The sequence below is a fragment of the Rhinoderma darwinii genome, chromosome 1 (genome assembly GCF_050947455.1).
Source record: "Rhinoderma darwinii isolate aRhiDar2 chromosome 1, aRhiDar2.hap1, whole genome shotgun sequence".
NCBI classification, from domain to species: Eukaryota; Metazoa; Chordata; class Amphibia; order Anura; family Rhinodermatidae; genus Rhinoderma; species Rhinoderma darwinii.
Genome location: NC_134687.1, coordinates 150,151,955 through 150,166,473, shown reverse-complemented (window position 1 = coordinate 150,166,473; position 14,519 = coordinate 150,151,955).

Genomic DNA, 14,519 nt, shown 5'->3' with positions numbered 1-14,519 from the left:
GCGGAGCTTGTACGGTGCGGCGGTCAAGCATGTACTCTGCTGTTTCCCTCATTCCCATACACTTTGAATGAAATGGAAGCGTGCACGCTTGACCGCCGCTCAATTCAATGTCCCCTTCACTGTGGGGGGTGCAGTGAGGAGGATCTGAGGGTTTGGGACCCTCGTTCTTATGAACACAAAAAAAAAAGAATTAAACTGTAAAATTATTGTTAACCTACCTGCTGGCCTGACTTTCTTGCTTCCCGCTCCGTTCCCTCGTTCTGGTCCCAGTTGTCCGGGATCCAAGATGGCTGCTGCTGTCTCAGACTTGCATGTAGAGGGCGTTGCCTTCCAGTCTGAGGCATGCCCCCACCTCCTTCACTGCTCTCGGAAGGACAAGCACCGATGAAGTCAGCGCTGTGTCCATCTCTTCTGACACTTCTCCTGCTGGGTCCTTGACAGGGTCTGCGGCTGCAGCAACATCCTCAATGACAGCGCGTCAGTGGAGGACGGAGGAAGACAGCACCAGGGTTGTCAAGAATCATCTTCTGTATGTTAGTATATCACATTGTATGCTGGTAACGGTCTTATATGTTTTATTGTCTGTGTTTTTTTTACAGGTTTCAGTATCTTGGACTACGTAAGATCGTTGTGGTATCGAATTTTTACCAATAAAATGGTCAAAGCAGGCTGTAGGGGGGCAGTTTATTTCAATGAAGTGTTTTTTATGTATTTTTCCACTGTATAACAGAACTAGTAATCGAGGTGTCTGACTGACACCTCTCGATTACAATCGCCAGGGCTTGGCATCAACCAGAGGTGTGCTATGTCCACTTTTGGCTGACACCAACCCCTCCAATCTATTTTTTTTTTCTTTATCAAAGATTTTTATTTTGAAAATATAACAATACAGAAACATTTCACGGTTTATGCAAAAAAAAGGAAATTTGCACGCAGTGCAATACATTTAAATGAAGTATCATATTGTAACAACAGTATGCATATATATACATGTATAAGAACATCAGTAAAAGGTAGCCTCCCACCTATCAGAATTGAGTGATAAGATAGATATAACGGCAATAACTGTACCATGTTCGCGTTAAATCAGTGCAATAGTCAGGGAGACCGCCCCCCCCCCCCCAGTAAAGTGAAAAGTGACACATATAAGAGCACTTTTGAATATATGGACACACAACACATAACACCAGACAAAGGGAAAACACATACAGACAAAGCGCCTCCGGTAGGTAATATAATTTGTTCAGAACATTCCATCCAGCCAGAGAGGCAAATCAGCACCATCCCGGAATCCAGACCACACCATCCAAGTTTGGACGAAGAGCCCTGATTTGTCTCTATCAGCAGACAGCAACTCCTCCATCCTCATAATCCCGTTCACCTCCGTTACCCATTCCGCCAGGGACGGTACAGTACGCGACTTCCAGTGACGAGGTATCACCGTTCTCGCTGCGGTCAAGAAATGTCGAAAGATCCCCTTTTTGAGGTGTGGGAGTGATCCAGGAACCATAGAAAGCAAGCCTATGGAAGCCGAGGTCGGAACCTCAGTCTGGAAAAGCTTGTTGCCTAGATCAAAAATCTTTCCTCAAAAGGGACGTAGCATGGGACAGTCCCACCAAATATGCAACATAGTTCCAGGAGCCCCCCCACATCTCCAACAATCAGCAGACACATCAGGGTATAGCCTATGTAACAAGATCGGACAACAGTACCACCTGGTAAGTATTTTGTAATTCTTTTCCTGGGCAAAACAAGACATCGGTAACTTATGGGCTAGAAAGAAGGCGGTGCCCCACTCCTCTTCAGTGTCTAACCCCCATTTCCTCGTCCCATGCGGCAGTGAAGAATAATTGAGAAAAAGAAAATTTTGGCAGGAGGATCCCATGTAGGTGGGACAACACATGAGAAGGGGCTGTGGGCAAGGACAAGTAGAGTTCCAGAGGAGTCTTATCCTGTAGTAATACCAGACAGTCACTCATGGAGGAGAGATAGGACCGCAACTGCAAATAAGACCACCAAGTTGACCGCCTCCCCGGGCAGGCAGCAGATACATCAGTCATTGGCAATATGGCACCGTCTGGAGTAAGAGTCTCAGACAAACATCCACCATTTCCTTTCTCCCAACAGAGGAATGTATCAACACCCTCCGCCGGGTGGAAGGAAGGATTATCAAATAGAGGAGTCAAGGGACCCGGGTGATGGACAAGGCCCGTAGTACCCAGGATCCGTTCCCATACCATGAGAAACTGACGTGTGAGGAAAGGTAGAGAGAGAGTTTGTCTTTGAAGGACTGATAGCCACGGCAGAGAGGACAATGCAAGAGGAGACATAGCCTTTTCAATGCGCACCCATTGCTTACCTGTTTCCGAACGGAACCAATCCACCACTCTCATAATTATCGCTGCTTGATGGTATCGTTTAAAGTCTGGGAGACCCGCGCCCCCGTCTATTTTTGGTCGGCTAAGGACAGCAAACCGGATACGAGGCTTAGAGGAGCCCCACACAAACTTGGTTATTGCCCTATGTAAAGCCTGGAAAAAACTGGATGGTACAGCAATAGGGACGGTCTGGAAGATATATAGAAATTTGGGCAAGATATCCATTTTAACCGCATTGATACGCCCAAACCACGACATGCGGTTCCCGCCGTATTCTGCCAAGTCCTTCATGGTACGCTGTAGAATGGGCGTATAATTCAGAGCATACAAATCCGACTGTTGTGTGGGGACATGTACCCCTAGGTATTTTAAAGATGTAGGTTGCCACCTGAACGGAAAAACCTGAGCGAGATGGGCAGCTAGAGGTTGATCCAAAGAGATATTCAAGGCCTCCGATTTAGAGTAATTGACTTTAAAGTTACTTAAATGACCAAAGCACTCAAACTCCTCCCTCAAAGATGGCAAAGAAATCATGGGAGTTGTAATGTATACCAGGAGGTCATCTGCGTATAACGCCAATTTATGATGCTGTGAGCCAACGCGTATACCATTAATATTAGGGTTGTTCCGCAGTGCCACGGCCAGGTGTTCCATGACCAGAACATACAAAAGAGGCGAAAGTGGGCACCCCTGTCTCGTGCCATTAGCAATAGACAGAGGATCAGATAATAGTCCGTTGACACGAACTCGAGCCGTAGGCCTTTGGTACAAGGCCATTATCCTATCCACCGTGGTGGTGCCAAGGCCAACCTGTGTCAGGACACTGCGGAGGAACACCCAGTGCACTCTATCAAAAGCCTTTTCGGCATCTATCGAGAGTAAGCACATCGGAATATTACGGGTTTGGCAGTATGACGTCAAAAGGAGAGTTTTGTTCGTGTTATCCCGCGCTTCCCGACCACACACAAACCCCACCTGATCATCCATGATCAAGCCAGACAGTAATGGCGATAAACGAGAGGCAAGCAATTTTGCGAAAAGCTTCACATCTACATTGATTAGCGATATGGGCCTGAAGTTTGCGCACACCGTTGGATCCTTGCCTGGTTTTGGTAGGAGTGTTATATGAGCCTCGAGGGAATGAGGCGCAAAGGGACACGAGGAGGACACTGAATTAAAAACTTTCGTCAGAAAAGGAGCCAATTGATCTTTAAATGCTTTGTAAAATTTATTATTAAACCCATCGGGCCCCGGGCTCTTGCCCAAGGGTGACTCTCCAATAGCACGCTCCACTTCGGCTTCCGAAAAATCCTCCTCAAGCTCCAAAGCCACCCCCTCCTCCAAGGTCGGCAACGCAGTATCATGAACATAACGGTCGATTTTATCCCGTAACGCCTCCGCCTGCATATCATGAAATTGGCCTTTAATATTGTATAGTGCCAAGTAATAGTGTTTAAAGCAGTCAGTAATACCAACCGGGTCATGAACCTCACCGCCCGAGGGAGATGAAATTTTAGGGATATATGACGCTTGTGTGCGGGGATGCAGCATCCGTGCCAAAGACCTTCCGCATTTAACCGCATGTTCGTAGGAGTGCTTACGCATCCGATCCCTGAACCGAGCGTGAGACTGGTCTATCAAAGAACGCAAGGATTCTCTCGCTGTAGTGAGCTCCGCAAAAATCTGTGAGGATGGGACCTGTTTATGACAGGATTCCAGATCCCGTATCTGAATCAAGAGACGTGCAATAGCAAACCCCTTTTCGCGCTTCAATCGTGCCCCATTTTGTATTAATACCCCTCGAATGACACACTTCAGTGCCTCCCACTGGAGTGGCAAGGGAGTAGCTTCATGTTCATGAACCTCAAAGAAACCGGTAAGTGAATCTTTAATGGCCGCCATGCATACTGCATCCCGTAACAAATTGTCATTAAGTTTCCAGGATTGGAAATTAGGCAACGAGTTAGGAAATGTGAGATTCAGAAACACAGGGGCATGATCCGACCAAACCATAGGGCCCACGTCAGAGGTAGGATTCCAGGTAAACAAGTGGTGGCTAATCAAAAAGGCGTCTATCCTACTATACATGTTATGCAGTGGGGAGAAATAAGTGTATTCTCTTACCTGAGGGTGTAGAATCCTCCACACGTCAATCAACTGCATGGAATGCATCACAGTTTTCAGTGCCCCCAAATGCGACTTAGGGACAACAGACCTGCCCGAGGAGGTGTCAAGTCTGGAACCGAAAGTCAAATTAAAATCACCTCCAACAATTAAAACGCCCTCAGTGAACTCCTCCAATTTCCTTAAATACAATCGGCCCACTCGTGCCTAGTCCTTATTGGGGAGGTACATATTAGCCAGAGTAAAGATCTTATTACGTATGGATAGCTTGAGAAAAACTTATCGACCATCCGGGTCAACCAGAACATCAAGAATTTTATGAGAGAGTGACTTATGAATACATATACTGGCACCCTTGGACTTAGATTCCGGGTTGGTACTGTGGAACCAGGCCGGAAAATATCGATTCGTGAACTGTGGCGTATGGCCCGCCTGAAAGTGAGTCACTTGTAGGAACAAAATATGTACCCGCTCTTTATGCATGTTATATAAAATTTGTGAGCGTTTTTCTGGGACATTAAGCCCCCTAGCATTAAAGGTACAAACCTTCAATTGTGCCATCGCCACCTCTCACTGAAGGAACTCGTAGAGCAATGCACTAAGCAGAGGCGAGACGAACAGCAACAGGACAAACAAGGAAGGGAGACACGACAACAAAGACAAACAGACAGGTGAAATAATCACCCACTCCTTGAGCTACTCAAGGAGAAACAATCCAATATACACCGGATATAACCAGTGAGTCCCTAAGAGGAGAAGTGTCAGGACAAGGTCTAGCCATCTCCCCACACCCCCCAACCCAGTGCAAATATCACACATCTTAGAACCAAAACATGAATGGAAAGAGAATCAAGGCCATTAGCTCAATATCACGAGAAAAATGAAGTAATGGCCGATATTAGGTCAGAATCGAACAGAGATGCCAGCATAACAATACATTCCAGAAATTTACACAGTTACCGCACGAGTATACAGGCATGAAATTAGTAAAAACGTAGATAATCACATAACATACATAGTGCAGTAGGACTGGCAGCAGAGGAACATTAATTAATCACGGGCAAATGGCCAATCTGATCACCTGCAGCCCCTGGCCAGAGCGAAAGAACGAGTATAACGGAGTATTACATGAAACACATCAGACTTTCGCCTCCCAAGATATAAGCAGTAACAATTGAACTTAACCGGCCTAAGCCGACTGCTGGCCTACAAAAAAAGAAAAAAAACATCCAGACGAAATCACAGCGGATCAGCACGTCGCCCACCAGGACGACCCATAGGAGAAGCGGGAGAACGACCACGCCGGCGTGGCCTTGGACGCTGTGGTGGTAGAGGAACATACGGCCACTCAGGCAAGGAAACTCTCGGCACATGTAGGGCAGCACAGAAGTCCGGGACATCTCCTGGGTCTCGAACACTCAGCAATGTCCCGTCCCTGCGAACCTGTAGCTGGAAGGGGTGACCCCAGGAATAGGAGATCTCATGCTCTCTCAGCACATCCAGTAAAGGACGAAGCACTCGGCGTTTGTCCAGGGTCATCTTGGACAAACCGGATAACAACTGAATCTTGACCCCTTGTAATAAGACTTCTCCTTTATCTCGGGCCTTCCTCTTGATCTGCTCCTTTAGAGAGAAAAAATGGACACGGCATAGCACATCTCTAGGCCTATCAGGATCCGGGTTACGAGGGCCGAGAGTCCTGTGAGCCCTATCCAGCTCCAATGGATCATCAGCAGGGCGCTCCAGCAGGGAGTTAAACAAGGACTGTAAAACAGGTATGAGTTGCCCCGAAGATATATCCTCAGGAATACCCCGGAGCCGAATATTGTTACGGCGATTCCGATTCTCATGATCTTCAGCCAGGTTAAATAAAGCATGAATCTGTTGGGAGTGATGATCCAGCCGTTCTGCATGAGATACTTGCTGCTGTGTAACAGTGGAAACGTCGCCTTCTATGCGCTGAACTTGATCGGACAATTGAGAGACATTAGTCGTAAGAGCCTGTATCTCAGAATTATAGGTCATCTCAAGACGATTCACATAACGCTCCATGTCCTGTTTAGTGGGCAATGTGGCGAGCTGTTGTCTCAGGCCCTGTAAATCATCTCCCATGCTAGCAGAGCCGACACTGTACGGAGAGGAATGTAGATCCAAATCCCGAGGAGAAGCAGGCATCGATGCAGACCCCAGCATGCCAGAGGATGAGGAAGGAGAAACCCGGGTGCCATGACTAACACCATGTGGCGAGCAGGACGGGGCGGGAAGCGCCATGACAGTTCCAGAAGGACCCATCTCCACCCCCGCCTGCAGGGAAGGAAACGGACCCATGGAGCCAGAGACCGAAGAGGGGGTACTGTCGGTACCTGATGCTGCAGCGGCAGCCCCCGAAGAAGACTCCTCTGTAAGCGGGAATCCCATTCCAGTTCGTCTCCCCTCCAGCGGCGCCATCTTGGGAGACGGCCCGGCAGCAGCGTCGGTAAGGAATCTCTGAATGGAGCCGGCTGAAGACATCTGCCTCGTACAGTATGGAGTCCTCGTGGTTGCCTTAGATTTCCTGACCATTAGGTAGGTTCAAGTGTGTCTTTTTAGTATGCTTATGAGCGGGTTATGGAAGTGCGGGAACGGAGCTCTCAAGCAGCACGTCTGGGCAGCGCCATGTCCAAGCCACGCCCCCCTCCAATCTATTAACCCAGTACCCAATGCACCAGGGGTACTGGGAAGAGCCAAGGACTATCAGCAGCGGCCCATCGAATGTGATGGGTGGCCTCTGGGACGGCCGCAGGCTGGTGTTTTTAGGATGGGAAGGAACCAATAGCCATGGACCTTCCCATCCTGACAATTTCAGACTGCAGTTGTTGGTTTTTCTTAGCTCGATAGAGAAATAGGAGGACCCCACATGTTTTTTTTGTTTATATCATTTACATATTGTTTTTTTTCTTTTTAAGAAAGGCATTACACTATGCTATAAATACTAAAATATATATAAAAAAAAAAACATGGAGAAAATCAATAGCTGCAGTCTGATTATCCGGATGGGAAGGTCCATGGCTATTGGTCCCCTCCTATCTTAAAAACACCGGCCTGCGGCTGCCCATTACGTTGGTTGGGGCGCTCCTGATGGTTCTCACCTCTTCCCAGTACCCCTGGTGCATTGGGTACTGAGGTAATTGGAGGGATTTGTGTCAGCCAAAGGTGGACATAGCACAGCTCTGACTGACACCAAGCCCTATTGATTGTAACGGAGAGGTGTCAGTCAGACACATCGATTACTAGTTCTGTTACACAGTTGAAAAAATATAAAAAACACTTTATTGAAATAAACTGCCTCCCTACAGCCCGCTTTGACCATTTTATTGGTAAAAATTTGAAACCACGACGATCTTACGTAGTCCAAGACACGGAAACCTTTAAAAAAAACACAGACAATAAAACATATAAGACCGTTACAAGCATACAATGATATACTTACATACAGAAGATGATTCATGACAACCCTCCATCCTCCACTGACGCGCTGTCATTGAGGATGTTGCTGCAGCCGGAACCCCTGTCAAGAACCCAGCAGGAAAAGTGTCAGAAGAGATCGACACAGCGCTGACATCATCGGTGCTAGTCCTTTTGAGAGCAGTGAAGGAGGTGGGGGCATGTCTCATACTGGCAGGCAATGCATTCTATATGCAAGTTAGAGACAGTAGCAGCCATCTTGGATTCCGGAAAACGGGGACCGGAATGAGGAAGCAGAGCCAGAAGTAAGGGAGGCCAGCAGGTAGGTTAACAATAATTTTGCAGTATTTAATTTGTTTGTTATTTTGGACTGAATGGTTGCTTTTTAACCAGTAAGCAGCAGCTCCAATGTGCGTCTAGCTGGGGTGTATTTAAGTTGCTCAGCAGTCTCATGCTGCAATCTAGCACATCTTGATGTCACGCTCAACGTCATAAGCGTTAACCCTAACGTTTAAAACTCTGTAGAACTAATGATGAAGCTCTTTACAATGTGTATATATTTATTTTTTCACGTAATAATTTTTATTATTGCTAAAGGTCCAAAGCGATGAAGAGCGTGTAAAATGAATAAATGGGTTACATATAGAACTAGAATAATATTTACACACCGGGGTGTAACTACATTATGCTGGGCCCCATGCCACACTTTTGAATAGCCTCGTCCACCTTAAGCATGGACCCGAGAACCGACATAAAAATGTTAAAAAATTTTCTCCCCACTACTCTCTCCTCTTGCCTTCATTGCCTGGTACACAAGGCCCACTGCCAAATCTGGCCGGGCAGCATTAGGAAATTATATAAGAGACAGCATACACCGTCCTAACGCTTCGTTAAATACGAGGATCCGGCTTTAAGTGGGGCTCGCCCATTCAAGGTCGATCCACCCCCCTGTGACCACAATTGTTATACCACTGTTTTAACAACCTTTTTCTCCTCTGCTCTTATGTATCTATTTTTGATCATAGATTGGGTTTTAAAATTGTACCAAAACAAATCCTGTATCTTCTATTTTGTTTATGTGAACCTGTCGGCCTGTTAATGTTGCCCTAACTGCGGGCAGTATGATATAGTGACAGGTGCACTGATTAAACGAAACTATGTGTTACTCTAAAGTGCCGCGTCATATAAGAGAAGTCATAGCTTTAGCACTGGCTTGTGTCCATTGTTAGGGCAGCATGAGTGTGCTAAAAGGTTCCTTTTAAAGGGGTTTTCCAGTCCCTACAAATTGATGGCTTATCCTCAGGATAGGCCATCAATAGTTTTGGGGTCGGTACGAGCGCTACTACTCCTTCATTTCTACTTGCTCACTGTGAATCGTCGACATGGATGTAGCGTCAATTCACAGTATTGTAGCCTTCTCACAATGAAGTGAATGTGAGAAGACTGCAATACTCTGAATTGCACTACATCTGTGTCGACAGATACAAGCTCTGCACTCCCTTCAAAACAGCTGATCGGCGGGGGTCCTGGTAGTTGGACCCCGACCCATCAGCTATTGATGGCCTATCTTGAGGATAGGGCATCCGTTTTTAGGGGCGTGGAAACCCCTTTAAGTATTATATTCATTAAATCTGCAGAAAAAGGAATAAAGTCTATATATTTTTACGTTAGTGTAGAGTAGGGCCCTGCCAAAAGAGTCTACCTTGCCATGGTGGCAGGCTTCAAAATCTTTTGGCCAAATAAAAATTTATTAGTTATGTATCACACAAAGAGCGTGATTTGGTGCTGGACGGAGTATCGTTAACGGGCAGTGCCACGGTAGGGGGGCCCAGACAATTTAGCTGTATGGGGCCCTGAAATTCCTGATGGTGGCCCTGGTTGTACTCTTAATAAATCACCCAAATTAGGCACCACAAAAAGTAAATCCCATATTAAAAAAACTTTACCACTCCGAGAAGACATATTGAGCCACTTCTAAGTACCTGGTTGGATTGTTCCATTTATTCTCTGTTTTCACTAGGCCTCCCTCCATATCAGTCTAGAACATTTCCATATTTGATAAAATATCTTTATCTCCCAGGAAACATATTAATTAACCACTTGTACAAAACAGTAAAGTTGCTGTCCCCATTGGATATATGGATGAATTCTCTATCTTAAGAGGTTGATCAATGGCATTTATACTGTAACTTTATAGGATCAGTCATAAATAACTTTTTAGTTGCTCGTAAACTAACATCTGAAAAATCAAAACAATATTGTTCATGACCATGGGATTACAGAGCTCGCCCCTCTTTCGAACCCTTTTGCCTAACCTCCCCTGCAATACCGTGCACCCACCTTTTCTGCTTCATGGCCCTTCCTCTCTTCCATGCCACTCTCCCATCCCAGTGAAACACACGAGACAGTGGGTTGGAAAATTTCGACCACAGCAGCCATTTTATTAACAAATTTACATGAACATAAAACATAACTTTATAAATAACATTACTAGGAAAGGGAAGTCCTTGGAGCTCCAAAGCTTTGGCGCCTAACTGCCCCCTGTATAGCTACTTACCCCCAGCCGTCTCCCTACAGGCTCAGGCTCAGGGGCACCTTTCTACTCCGCAGTTGGCTTGCCAAGTATGTAAAACCACTCCCCGGGACACCACCCAGCAGGAGGCCAAAATACGCCCATATCCATGAGCAATTATGTACTTGTTAGGGACCATACCTCTGATGAATCCCCCACTTCAAATTACCACCAACTCCAAGGACCCCCCAATCCACCACACGAGCATACTTAAACCACCTTTAAGTATGCGAGCTCCCACCATCCATCATTGCGCGTTCAATGCCTTCCTGAATACGCAAAGCCCAAAGGTCATTGCCCACTGCATTCAGATGTACTCCATCACCTAGCCAATATTTTCCTTGGCCATCTTCAAAATCATAGTGCCGGACAAAAAACCCCCCATTCTTTACCACAAAGCTGGAAACCGCCCGATTAACTTTTACCCGGGCCTTGTTTATACGTTCTACCGACCGCGCATTTCGCCATACACTCCGTGGCACAATTTCCGACCAAATCACCTTTACCTTCGGAAAACAGGACCACAGCCGGAAAAGATCATACTTGACATCCCTAATTAATTCTCTAAACGGACGAGTACCTAAATCGTTACCCCCCACATGAAGGACCAACAAATCAGGAACCCGATCCAGCTGCGCATACCGATGAAAATCCGGAAAAACTCGGCTCCACACCATGCCGCGCGTGCCCAGCCACCGTATCACCACCGATGCCCTTTAGAACCCCAGCTGCCGCCCATCCGGCCGAACATCAGCCCTCAAAGCCCCCCAGTGCACATACGAGTGTCCAAGTATCCACACCAGTGCAGGTGAGCCATCTGCAAAAGAAGAATAACAAATATGACACAACCTGGAAATAGAGTTAAGAGACGAGGAATGCGGAATGACCAGACAGATCGAGGGGAAAAAAGAGGAAGGTGTGGTGAGGTGGGGGGGGGGGTATGACTTATGAAGAAGAGAAAAGAGCAAACAACCCCCTTTTTGCCACAGCCGTGATCGCAAATCATATGAATTGGAGACGCACGTATGACTTATACCTCACAGAATCCCAACGACCTATGCGCTTCACCACCTCAGGCCCCAGACCCCATGACGCAGCTTTCGTAGCTGCCCCAATGCGAAAAGAGTGTGGTGAGTAAACAGCCTTGTCCAACCCCAACACCTCCAAACACCTACGGAAAACCACTGTGAACTGGCATCGTGACAAAAAGGAACCATCCTTATGACATAACAGCGGCCCCCCACTGCTCCTTTTTAGTGCTGCGTACCGAGCAAAACATCTCACCGGGCACATCCCTGCCCCCGCCACTGCCCCCAGCACCACCCGTTTACCCTTACCCCCTTGATCCGTTTTTGACCGCCTCACCCAAAATTTCACTCTCTCCCCACCACCTAGTACATCTTCCGATTGCAAACCCCCCGCTCTCTGCTTGCTGGGGGCAACTAGCTCCCCCACCCATAAAGCTCCAAAAAATGCCCACAAAAAAGCCAGCTGAAACAATGCTACTTCAAAGCCCGAAAAACACACCCTTCCCAATACGTCACCTAACTGCTCCAAAAGCGCGAAAGAAACCGGGCGACGGCCGTCCGGCCGCCCCGCCCCTTTTTTTCGAAATCCCTTTAAAGCCTGAACAATCAAGAAATCCTTCGTCAAGTCCGCAAACCCCCTTAGTTTAAAACCAAAAGCCAAAGCTGAAATAAAACGATTCACCTTAGACACCGACCAGCCTTCTACCGATACCTGACCCAAGAAGCCCAACAAAGCTACCACCTGCTCCTCCGTAGACCCGACTGCGGGCAAACCTGCTAACCACGACACCCTACGCCGCGTCATACGCCAACCATGTACCAGGCGCTAGAGAGGACTTAATCAAACCTCCTGCTGCTCGCAAACCAAGTCCCAAAGCCGTTCCGGGAACGCGACCCCTTCCAGCTCCACCTCCGGTGCCAACCGACGAAACCGCTCCCACTGTAGGCGAGAGAGAGAATCCGCAATGTCATTGTGCACCCCCGGAACATGAACCACAACAATCCAAGCATTGAGTGACAAACATCGCAACACCAGACGCCGCAACAACCTAACCACCGGGGGGGGAGACGCCGATACATTATTGATTGCCACCACCACCCCCATGTTATCACATTGGAACCGCACCTTGCTATTTCGAAAACGCTCCCCCCAAATTTCCACCGCCACCACAATCGGGAAGAGTTCCAGAAGTACAAGATTACGAACCAGTCCCAAAGACACCCATTCACACGGCCACTGCCCCACGCACCATTGTCCTTTACAATATATACCAAACCCCATGCTACCTGAAGCATCTGTAAACAATTCCCATTGACCATTATCCACCACCGGCAAGATAAGCAATGACTTCCCATTATACAAATGTAAAAACTCCCTCCAAACTGCCAAATCATCCCGATGCTCCCGTGTCAACCGCACAAAATGGTGTGGGGCTCTAACCCCCGCCGTCGCTGACGCCAACCTCCTGCAAAAAACTCTGCCCATGGGCATTATCCGGCAAGCGAAATTAAGTTTCCCTAATAACGACTGCAAATCCCGCAGCTGAATCTTACGAAGCCGACCAGTCCTGCTCACCTCCAATCGCAGCGCATCCAGCTTATCACTAGGAAGTCGGCATTCCATTGCCACCGAATCCAGGGTAATACCGAGAAAAACTATACAAGTGCTGGGACCTACAGTCTTCTCCGGGGATAACGGAACCCCAAAACGATGAGCGACCCACTGGATTGCCCCCAGCAAATTAGCGCACACCCCCAAACCCGATGGGCACACACACAGGAAGTCATCTAAATAATGGATGACCGACTCTAACCCCGCCACTTCACGGATTACCCACTCCGGGAACTAACTGAACGCCTCGAAGTAAGCGCAAGACACAGAGCAACCCATCGGGAGACACCGATCCATATAGTAAGCCCCCTCCCAGTAACACCCTAACAGCCGCTGGCTGTCCGGGTGAACCGGGAGAAGCCGGAAGGCCACTTCAATGTCGGTCTTAGCCATAAGGGCCCCCGCCCCGTACCGTCACACCCACTCAACTGCTGCGTCAAACGACGTATATACCACCGAGCACAGCTCAGGGGCAATGCCATCATTGACGGACAACCCTCGCGGATGTGACAAGTGATGGATAAGCCGGAATTTATTTGGCTCTTTCTTTGGAACAACCCCTAGTGGCGATACAACCATGTCCTGTATGGGACGAGACGGGAACAGCCCCGCCATGCGCCCTAACCCCACCTCTTTACGCAACTTGTCCGACACCACCTCCGGATAATCCATTGCTGACTTCAAATTCCGTAAAGAAAGGGTGACCGCGTGAGCCGGGGAAGGGATCACAAAACCAAACTGAAAACCACGCAACAACAACAACTCCCCTTTCTCCCTATCCGGGAACCTATTTAGGTACGGCTCCATCTCTTCCCACCTCACTGGAGTCAGCCCCATGGCCCCCACCACTCCCCACTTTGCCTTTACCTTTTTTGAAACACTTGGCGGACCCGTGCAAAGTCCCGCCGCAAGAGGAGCAAGAATGCTTGAACTTACATCCCGCCCCGAACTTGCATTGGCCGTCATTAAACTGCCAGCACAAGCCCAACCGCCCTCCTGTCCCTCCCCCCGATTGTCCCGATTGTCCTGAGGGGCCGGCAACCCCAGCCCCCCCCCCCACTTGAAAGGACTGCCCGAACTTAGCCGGTGCCATTACCTTTAACCAGAGCCCAATGTCTTTATTGTCCCACCTAATGTTGGGACGAACCGCTTTCCTCTGACGAAACTGTTCGTCATACCGCAGCCAAGTCTGACTACCATACGACCGATGCGGCGCCTCACCTATAGCATCCATGTACCCGAAAAGGGCGGAACAATTTTCTGGCGCTTTTTCCCCTATAACACTGGCCAGAATGGCAAACGCCTGTAACCAATTCTCAAACGTCTGAGGGATTAAACGGTATCGACGCTTCTCCTCCTCC